The following is a 12192-nucleotide window of genomic DNA, read 5'->3' on the forward strand; positions in this document are numbered from 1 at the left end:
TCGATCAACACCCTTGGTGTATCGATCGACACCATGTTTTCCGGTTTGGTTCGGTTTGTTTTAATTGCGGTTTGGTTCAATTAAAATCCCTAATCGTGTTTATAAGTGCTGAACAACAAATTGAGGGTTTTGGGAAAGAGTTGTGTCGCCGTTGAGTGAGAAAAGAGAGAAAAAGGAGAGAAATCGTTTCTGTGAATTTCTGGGCTTGTTCTTGGTGTTTTGGGTGAGATCTGAGGCTGTAGAAGGGATAGATGTTGCTGGGAACGAAGAAGAAGCTCCTGGAGGTGTTGTTCCATCGATTTCTCAACCCCAATCTTCTGTTCTTGAGGTGAGTGCTTCACCATGGTTGATCTAAGCATGAGAACTCTCTTGTTTGGGTGTTTTCTTTGTTGTTTGTGTTGTTTTGTTGCTTGGGTTCGTTGCTTTTGTGATTCCCAAATCCCGCAACAGATCTCAGTGATTTCCAAATCCCATTGATTTCCGAGGTAATTGGGTGAGTTTGGGACGGATTGAAGATGATTTGGAAGGAGAGTTCGACGTTCGGGTTCGCGCAGATCGTGTCTGCAGAAGAGGTATCGATCGACACTCAAGGAGCATCGGTCGACACCATTTGGTGGAGCATTGGTCGACACCCTTGTGGCATCGGTCGACACCTTTTGGTTGAGCATCGGTCGACACTCTCTTGTAGCATCGGTCAACACTAGTCTCAACCGAGACTTGTTTTTCCTGGTTTGATTTATTGCTTGTGTTTTGTTTGCGTGCTTAACTTGAGGGTCTCATATGCTTGTGTGTATAACCTAGTAGATGGGAGGACGGCCTCACTAAGTATTTATGATAATACTTACGCATCTCAATTGTTGTTTGTGGTGTGCAGGTAAAGGAAAAGTGTGATCGTGGAATCAAAGGCGATGAGGAGGAGGATGTTCTAGAGGCTTGATTGATTGTGGTCTAGCTATTGTTAGGTTGCTAGTTTTGAGAGGATAGAACATTGTAGGATGTTGGAACCTTGTTATTTCATTGTTGGTTGGATTATTGCATTATTGATTATTGGTTTATTTATGTTGGATTTCTTATTGGATTAATGGAATGGTTTCTTTGGTTATCCGCGGTTGTTAATTGTTGTTAGGATGTTAGTGGGTATGGGACCACTAGTGAATTATATTATATATAAAACTCATATTATTACCATTTACTCAGATTTTATTGTATTAAAACTCATAATATTACCATTTACTCAGATTTTTTTTCATCTACTATTTTATCTCAATTTATTACAAAAATATATTATTCACCGTAAAGAAATAAAAATATAATATATTATAATCCGTTATGAATTGTATGTATTTGTAAATATTTCCCTGCGCTGTAGCGTGGATCCCGTCCTAGTAAAAAATTAAAATATCAATGAGTTCAAAAACGATCCAACTCTATCTCAATGAGTTCATTTATCTCAGAGTGCTCCTCCAGTGTCCTTCGTATTTCCTCCGGTACCAGCACCAAGAGACGACGTAACTCGTCATCGAAGTGGTCCTCGTCTTCTAAATTCCAGAATACGAAGGGAGAAGGAGTTTAGTGTGGACGACTTGGTGAACAGAAGAGACCTGAAACAATCTGACCCGTTTTTTTTTTTAATAATAATAAATATAATATATAATTAAGCATCTCATACTACTTAATTAAACCAACTCAAACCACAACTCATCATTAAACCAGCAATAACCATTAAGCACAGCGAAAACATATCAATAATACAAACCAATAACTCAGCAATACAATAACATTCCTAACCATTCTATCCAGCAATCTAGCATAACTCTATCCAAAGTTCCAACATAAACAATACAACAACACACAAACGACACCCTAGATCATCCTCCTCATCGCCATGATTCCACGTCACATACCTGCACACCACAAACAACAATTGAGATGCTTAAGTATTATCACAAATACTTAGTGAGGCAATCCTCCCATCTTACTGGGCTATACACACAAGCAACTGAGTTTCCAATATTTAACGAACAACAAATAAACACAACAAACCAGGAAAACACGAATCAAGCAAGTTGGTGTCAACCGACACCAGGTAGATGTCGATCAACACTGGCCTAAACATGGTGTTGACCAACACCCACTTGGTGTCGATCGACACCGACCCCGCAGACACGTTCTGCTCAAAGCCGATTGTCGAATCTCCGTTTCCAATCATCTCCAATCCGTTCCAAACTCACCCAAAAGCTTCAAAAACCTATCAGAACCATAACACAACCACCACAAGCAAGAACAACAACACAAACACAACAAATCAAGCAAACAAAGGATTCTCAGGCTTAGATAAGCCATGGTCATGCACTCACCTCTTTGTAGGAAGATTCTGACCCAACAACGACGAATCCAACCCTTAGAAGCCTTCTCCTTTGTTCCTAGCAAAAAATCTCCACTCCACAAGAACAGATCTCACCAAAACAGCTTAGAATCTCCAAATCCCCTCAATAACACTCTCTCTTTTCTCTTTTCCCTTTAGAACGGCCAAGACAATTCTTTTCACGACCTAGGTCGAGTTTTCCCTTAAATACTTAGTTTAGACAACCCAAATAAATCAAACCAAACCAGAATCGACAATTAAAACAATCTGGTCGAACCAGAATTCATTGGTGTCGATCGACACTCCTCTTGGTGTCGATCGACACCCAGTCCCCAATTTGGTTCGTGGATGTTACAATTANTCCTCATGAGTTGTTCAGGACCCCCCGTCCCTATAGCAAACTGTCATAAAGTGTATAAGCATTTCTCTAACCGGAACCACCCCCGTGATCCTTGTAGAACATCTCAATGTCCTACCAACACCATATTCTCTCCCAGTATATCACCACTACCATGGCCACCCGCAGGCCTCACTCCTATCATCTTAAACACTTTGGATGTCCCCCCGCACCCTTTTCAAAAATGGACAAGTTCTACCTCCCAAAAAACTTTCCATTTTTAGAAACTTTCCATCTATGGAAACTTTCCAATTTTAGAAGTCCCGCGCAAATTTCTTTCCATAAGACACAAAAGTCAAAAATCCAAAAGAACTTCATTTGCAAAACATCCACTCCCACCAATCACCGCCAACGGTATTTCCCANAAGGATTCTCAGGCTTAGATAAGCCATGGTCATGCACTCACCTCTTTGTAGGAAGATTCTGACCCAACAACGACGAATCCAACCCTTAGAAGCCTTCTCCTTTGTTCCTAGCAAAAAATCTCCACTCCACAAGAACAGATCTCACCAAAACAGCTTAGAATCTCCAAATCCCCTCAATAACACTCTCTCTTTTCTCTTTTCCCTTTAGAACGGCCAAGACAATTCTTTTCACGACCTAGGTCGAGTTTTCCCTTAAATACTTAGTTTAGACAACCCAAATAAATCAAACCAAACCAGAATCGACAATTAAAACAATCTGGTCGAACCAGAATTCATTGGTGTCGATCGACACTCCTCTTGGTGTCGATCGACACCCAGTCCCCAATTTGGTTCGTGGATGTTACAATTATCCCCCTCTAACAAAAGATTCGTCCTCGAATCTGAACACACCGCCACTCATCTGCAAAACTCATCAAACCACCGTTGCAACGGTTCGCACCATCCACCCATCTGGTCTACCGCAACCAGGACACCACTGGTCCAAACCACCCTGACCCCACTGGTCAACACAATTAGACCCCATCGGTCATACCAAACCAGAATCTACCGGTCAACTCAAACTAGACTCTCTCAACCATCACAACTCTAGTCCGCCGACCAGCATCCACATGACCCTCCCGGTCCACACACATCAACCCCGAGATTGAACCCCCATCAATCCTGATATCCCGCACCTGATCTCAACCCGAACCTGAGATTGAACCCTCATCAATCTCCTAAATCCAAATCCGGTCACAATAGAAAAATCTGAGATTGAACCCCCATCAATCTCCTTAATCCATTTCCGGTTACAATGAAAAATCTGAGATTTAACCCCCATCAATCTCCTTAATCCACTTCCGGTTACAATGCTTATCCCCACANCTAAAAACACTACACAACTAACAACACACAAAATCACTTACCGTGGAATTTCAGTGAAGGCTCGAAGAGGATGATATAGGACTCCATACCACATGCAGATTGACTAACTACTCATAATCAGTTTCCATCTCACAACAACATGTATCAAGCAACAGGAAAATAATACACCCAATTAAATTCCTAACTGCTCTAACCATCCACTTAACCATCCTAGAACCGTAAAGGCTCTGATACCAAATTGAAACGACCTAACCCGTTTTTTTTTAATAATAATAAATACAATATATAATTAAGCATCCCATACTACTTAATTAAACCAACTCAAACCACAACTCATCATTAAACCAACAATAACCATTAAGCACAGCGGAAACATATCAATAATACAAAACCAATAACTTAGCAATACAATAACATTCCTAACCATTCTATCAAGCAACCTAGCATAACTCTATCCAAGGTTCCAACATAAACAATACAACAACACACAAACGAGACCCTATATCATCCTCCTCCTCATCGCCATGATTCCACGTCACATACCTGCACACCACAAACAACAATTGAGATACGTAAGTATTATCACAAATACTTAGTGAGGCAATCCTCCCATCTACTGGGCTATACACACAAGAAAATGAGTTTCCAATGTTTAACAAACAACAAATAAACACAACAAACCAAGAAAACACGAATCAAGCAAGTTGGTGTCGACCGACACCAGGTAGGTGTCGATCGACACTGGCCCAAACATGGTGTCGACCGACACTCACTTGGTGTCGATTGACACCAACCCCGCAGACACATTCTGCTCGAAGCCGATCGTCGAATCTCTGTTTCCAATCATCTCCAATCCGTTCCAAACTCACCTAAAAGCTTCTGGAACCTATAAGAACTGTAACACAACCACCACAAGCAAGAACAACACCACAAAACACAACAAATCAAGCAAACAAAGGATTCTCAGGCTTAGATACCATGGTCATGCACTCACCTCTTTGCAGGAAGATTCTGACCCAACAACGACGAATCCAACCCTTAGAAGCCTTCTCCTTTGTTCCTTGCATAAGATCTCTACTCCATAGGAACAGATCTCACCAAAATAGCTTAGAATCTCCAAATCTCCTCAAGAACACTCTCTATTCTCTCTGTTCCCTTTAGAACGGCCAAGACAATTCTTTTCATGATCTAGGTCGAGTTTTCCCTTAAATACTTGGTTTAGACAACCCAAATAAATCAAACCAAACCAGAATCGACAATTAAAACAATCTGGTCGAACCAGAATTCATTGGTATCGATCGACACCCACTCCCCAAATCCCTAATTTTGTTCGCGGATGTTACAAGACCATTGTCGGAGCTTGAGGATTCTTCTTCGTTCAAGACGTAAGAGCGTTGTTGGAGGAACATGATTACTCAGTGATAAGCTCAGCATATTCTGCAGGTGAATTCTTTCTTTCTTTTTTTCTTTTGAGAAATTTAAATATGAGCTTTGGGCCTACCATGTTAACGAATCATCATGACACACGCCGGCGATAAATTCTGAATTCATAGTTAACAAAAAAAAATTATTCCAATAACGCAATTATGTCTTCATCATACAACAGTTTTGTTTTTGATCATACACATGTCTTAAGAAGCATTCAAAGTGGCTATTACTATATATCCAGTGCAAGATCGCACCATGTTTCTGCATCTTCTTGCTGAGTTTTCTGATGTGAAGCAATTGCAATGGGATGGATTACACTAGTCAAGCAGCTGTACAGATCATAAAGCTCAAACTAATATTATCTTCCCCCAAAAATCTTATGATCGCTACAGTAACTCAAAGGTCTCAATCTGTTATAATCCTCCTGACATGTTTACAACAAAACACAAAGTTTCTGAACCAAAGCCATAGCTGCTACTACTACTACTATGTAAGAAGATCCCCAATATTTGACAGTACCTGCGATATCCCACAATCACATTAGTCATTAGCGCTCAAGTTATCGAAAACAGTGGGGACATAATCTTGTTCCACATAAAGTCACAAGATTCAGTAAGATACAAGCTTCACAAAGTGGCATTATGAGATCTTAACATGGGGGTTTAATATCTTGGATCAGATATGCATCAGTAGTGTAAGCTAACAGTTTTAAGAAACGTCTATGTTTCAAAGACAATAGAAATATGTAGAATCAAATGGATAGTAAAGCAAAAGCAGACCAGCTAGCACTGGAGGCAATGGAAGATCTGAAACAATAATACCACAAAATTCTTCGATGAAGTTCTACACCAAAACAAAATTATTTTAACAACCACCGAGCCACCGAGGCTTTTATAGGTCGTGGTTTGAACGATGAGTTCCATGAATTTGATAACGGAGAATCAAAAGTTAATCCCGACAAATAAACAGAATCCCTCGCCACTACATGAGAATCAAAAGTTAATAACTCTAAAGCCCTAACAGAGATGAAGTTACAGATCATACCTATAAACCTAGGAGCCTAGGACCCAGAAAGAAAGAAAAGAAAAAGGTTGAAGAACTCCCAAAATACGCAGATCCGATGAATAAGTAAGGTAAAAGAAGAAATTAAGGTTTACCTTGAGCTTCTAACCCAACAAGACAGTCGATTACACAGAAGAATACATGAAAGACGATTCCTTCTCAGTTCTCACTGGATGAGTAAAAGAAACAAAGAGAAGATAGTGAAATCTGATCGAGAAAACTACTAAACCAAATCGTGAGATTTTCAATAAGAAACATGAGAAGTGAAGGAACAAAGGGAATCCCGCTCTCAAATTCCATATCAAACACGAGTATGTCGAAGGCTGTAGAGAGAGGGAGAGAAAGAAGAAATATCTCTCACAAAAGAGTGGTATTGTGTTTATTTTGGAGAAGCAAAGTATCGTTCAAATCCAGATTAACACAAAATCCAATGGATATTGAATAACAGGTGTTATAAATGTATTTTACAATACTCTGCATAAATACACAATCCAATAACGGTAGATTTTAATAGATTTTTTAAAATACACGATTCAATAACACCAGATTTCTAAATCTATCATAATCTTTTAAAAACAACAATCCAATAACACCCTCTTATTAGTATTTAGTTTTTTTACTACTACAACGCTATAAATTACAACGTTTTAGTTTTTTAACTCATGTACTAGATATTCACCCGCCATACACCGCAGGACTATATTTATTAAATTAAATATATAAAAATAATTTGTATTTATTTGTTTTTATATATATTCAATTTTATTATTCGTTATAATCCGTAATCATCAATTTTCTTTTATATATGCGGAATGATATAATTTTAAACAAATCATATGCAACATCTATTACTGTTATTAGTTAAAATAAAATGAGATAATTTTATCAATATTTGATTAGAAAGATATGTTAAAATATTTTTTTGAACCTACGCTTTTTGAATTAAAAAACATTATTAAAATAGTCATTTTCTAAGTTATAGAATTACAAAAAGTAGAAACTTTATATCTACTATTTATATTAGCTTCATCAAAATATTAAATTAAAGATAAAATATGAAATCAAATAAACTAAATAAAAAATGGCTACAATAATTAGAGAACTATTCATGGAAAAAAATCTTATTATCCTTTGACTTTCATTTATTTTATTCAATCTTATAGGAGTCACTGAATTAAAACTTGTTTTTGGAACTGAGAATCATAAGCAATCAAAAATAAAAATTATAATAAAAGACATTATTCTGATTTCCACATAATCATAACAGTCAAGCCAAGTTGATTTTTTTCAAAAACTCTCTCAGGCACGAACTTTGAGGTTTTCCCACCTACTTCTCAGTTTGCTATTTTCCGCTGCACCTACCCTTTTTCCACTGTAGCTTCGTCGCTTAGCCGCGGAAGTTGACAGCACATTGCCCGTCCTGACCAATTCCTACTACAATTTTCTTCTGGGTTCTTCCCCCCAAGGACTTCTGCGAGTCTTCCAATGGATTTCCCCCTAGGGTCTGCTCAGTCTCCTTTGATGTCGACCTCGACATTCTCTGAAGCTGGGTCTCTTGCTCAGTGGAAACTACCCACCTGCTACTAACTTGCTGGTCGTCCATTTACTGCAGCGTGCAGTCCACTTGAGATACCTTTCTCACACTACCTCTCCCCTGAGGATATACCAAGCTCTATTTAGATTCCTACCCACCTTGCTCCCGGAAAGCGTATTCCTTACGCCACAAGAGACTCACCTCCATCTAACATGTCTCACCGCTATTCTCGTTTGGAGAAGGGGAAAGGGGTGGCCACCCCTCTGAGACCCACCCGCCGCTCCTCGGTTAAGATACCAAATGAGGATAACTCGGCTCTCCTCGAAGAGAATCGCCGAACCCTAATAGGCAGAGCCACCAACCGTCACGTCCAAAAAGCCAAAGCTATTATAGAATTCATGCCTCAGTTCTAGAACTTAGAAGGTAAGGTTACAGGTCGTGACCTAGGAAGAGAGACCTTTACTTTCAATTTCGAATCGGTGGAGGATATGGAAAGGGTGCTACGAAAGGGCCCCTACCACTTTAAACAGTGGATGCTCATTCTCCAAAAATGGAAACCTATAGTCTCTCGGGACTTCCCCTCTGTCATTACCTTTTGGGTGGAAATTATTGGTATTCCAGTACATCGCTGTACAGAGAAAACTGTCAGTACAATTGGAAGTGCTCTAGGCCATCTTTCTGACAAGGTAGTGGAACAAGCAAGGGTTAGGGTCGACATTAACGGCTTGTTACCGTTAGAAATGAACATGGAGATCAGCCAACCGACGGGAGAAACTACTACGGTGGACTTCGTCTATGAAAAGCTTGAAAAAAACTACTTTGTTTGTTTCTCTGACCTTGTCCTCTAAACCAAGCAACAACAGACCCCTGGGAGTTAATCAGATCCACACTCTCAACCGGCTGGATGATGACAAGCGTCGCCAGGATAATAAGAAACGTACCAGAACTACCTATGAAGAAAGCTCACCTCCCAGCCCCCTGAGAAGAGAGGGAGAGTTACAGCGCAGGAAATTAGGGATGAGATCCGTCTAAACCACACCCCTTCCCCTCGCTCCAAAACCCTGAATCAAGGGCATCGCGAGCATTATCGTCCTCGGCATTCCTCTCAGTCTCGGAACAAGGAATCCATGTACCAGGATCCTTCATCAAGACATAGGTCTCCAGCATAACCTCCATATCATAGGGGGAGAGATATGAAGCAGTCTCGCCTGCTTTCACCCCAGAGGGAAAGCAGGGGCACGAATCATTCCTCCCATCGCTGCAGGTAATCACCAGATAACCCTCCAAGAGACGGTCTCCCCAGAGAGGCACAATCACAATCAATATTCTCGAGGTTACAAAGGCCACTAGCTACCCCCACTCCCTCTCCTAACCCCGCGCGAGAGCCAAAGGAGGAGGGACCATCACACCATCAAGAAAGAGCTACCCCCACCTCTGGGGAACGGCGCTCTGCTCTTGAAAGACTGCAGCTACCTCCTGGACCGGTTCCTTCCTGGCCAACAAGGCATGAGGTTAATACACAAGCTCTTCAGGAGGTGGAAGTTCAATATCTAGAAGCAAACCACATACCTGGGACCCTCGGCGAAGAACCACCCATACCTACCTCAACAGTCTTCCAAAGACTAGCTCGAGAGGATCATCTGATCCCTACCTCCACTATTTTTCAATGTCTCCAAGCCACAATTACTGGACCTTCCTTCGACTCCCTGATCGAAAAAGAAGGAACAAACCTCGCCGCTGGTCCTTCCACGGTGAGCCTGAAGAAGAAACCAGCCAAACCTCGACGGGGAAAGAATGTCCCAACTGAAGTAGTCATTCCAAAACTAACACCCCGAAGGCGCACGGTCAAAGCAAATGTGCGAACTCGAGGCATGAGGAGCCCTCTGCAGGGACCGAACTCGCGCAAAGCCAATGCTGTCAGATGCCAAACGGGGGTGAAGAAAAGGTTACGAACTGAAAACACTCAATCATCTCAGGGTCTTGCAGATCTCCCCATTCATTCTGCAACCTCTACTGACATACCTTCGACTACTCAAAACCAACCTATCAGAGGACAACTGGCGGGTTTTCGGCCCCCATGACTCCCTCTTCCTTAGTCGTGGCAAGCTGGAACTGCCAAGGGATGAGAAGCACCTTGACAGTTCGTCGTCTTAAGGAAATAAAGAAAAGTATTTCCCCGGACATCTTGTTTCTCATGGAGACTAAGAACACAGATGACAAAGTTTCCTAAAAAGCTCTAGAGTTGGGTTACTCTAACTGGTTCTCGGTACCTCCTGTTGGCCTTAGTGGAGGTTTGGCTCTATTCTGGAAGGATGGAGTGGAGATCTTAGTGAACAAAGCTTCCCCCAATTTTATTGATACAAGCACGAAGTTCAAAAACTCTGTAACAGGAATCACCTTTGTGTACAGTGCACCAAGCATGGAGAACAAAGCAGCTTTTTGGGCTGATATGACTGTTATAGGAGATTGCAGAGATTATCACTGGTTACTAACAGGGGATTTTAACGACATCTTGGGAAATAATGAAAAGGTAGGAGGACCACCTAGATGGGAAGAATCTTTCCTGGCCTTCAGAAGCTTTGTCTCATAACTGGGGCTGTGGGATGTGAAACACTCCGGTAACACGTTCTCGTGGCGAGGCACCAGATATAACCACTACGTTAAATCCAGGTTGGATAGATCCATGGTTAACTGTGATTGGTCTGAAAAGTTCCCGACAAGCAGATTTCGTTACCTCAGGTTTGAGGGTTCAGATCACCGCCCCTTGGTGACCTTTTTCAATGATTCCTCTAGACGCAAGGAAGGAATGTTCCGATTTAACAGAGACCTAACTGAGAAGGATGAAGTGAACCAGCTGATTAAGGCAACTTGGCAGCAGAGTAGCTACTCATCCACCATTCCCAAGCTTGACATCTGCCGTCGCAGAATCATTGAGTGGATAAGGCAGAATCACCGGAATAGCACTGATTGCATTAAAAAGAATCATGACGATCTAAAAGCAGCCCTCTCTTCCCTAATCCCAGACAAACCAAGGATTGACTCTCTCACACTACTGCTAGAAAAGGCCTATAAGGAAGATGAAAGCTACTGGAAACAGCGAAGCCGCATAAACTGGCTCCAATGTGGGGACCGTAACACCTCCTTCTTCCACGCGGTTACCAGAGGTCGTAGAACTTTGAATGCTTTCTCGGTTATAGAGGATGACCAGGGCACAGAGTATTTTGAGGAGGATCAAATAGCGAGAACAATCTCTCAAGTCTTCCAAGGAATTTTCACCACCAATGGATCTTCAGATTTCCAATTGGTGAGTGAGATTTTACAACCTAAAATCTCTACCGCAATGAATGCGGCCCTTATAGCCACTCCATCCCCCGATGAGATCAAAAAGGAAGTCTTTGCTATCAATGCTTCCAAAGCCCCTGGGCCCGATGGATTCTCATCTAAGTTCTATCAAGCTTATTGGGCCACTATTGGGGTTGATGTCTCCCAAGAGATCCAGTCTTTCTTTCAATCGGGTACACTCAATCCCAGACATAACGAGACACATGTTAGGTTAATTCCAAAGGTTTCACCTCCGAGGAAAGTTGGCGATTATCGTCCTATCGCCCTTTGTAACGTTCATTATAAGATCATTGCTAAAATCTTAACCTTGAGGTTACAACCTATCCTTGATCAGCTAATCTCTCCCTTTCAATTGGCGTTTGTCACGAACCGAGCGATTTCAGACAATGTACTTATCACTCACGAGCTCCTTCATTTCCTGCGGAAATCAAAAGCAAATAAGTATTGTTCCATGGTGGTTAAAACAGACATGAGTAAGGCCTATGATCGTATTGAATGGGGTTTTCTTGAAGCTGTACTCAGGCGGTTAGGTTTTCATGAAAAATGGATAAAGTGGGTAATGGAATGTGTCAAAATAGTCTCAGACAAGTTCCTTATCAATGGTTTTCCTCAGGAGCAAGTGATTCCTCGAGAGGCTTACGGCAAGGAGACCCCCTCTCACCATACCTCTTCATACTCCGCACGGAAGTCCTCTCCGGCCTATGCTCCAAATCGCAGAAGAGCAGGATACTCCCGGGTATTCGTGTGGCTAATGCCAGCCCCCCCCCCCCCCCCC

Source organism: Camelina sativa, chromosome 9 (genome assembly GCF_000633955.1).
Source record: "Camelina sativa cultivar DH55 chromosome 9, Cs, whole genome shotgun sequence".
NCBI lineage: Eukaryota > Viridiplantae > Streptophyta > Magnoliopsida > Brassicales > Brassicaceae > Camelina > Camelina sativa.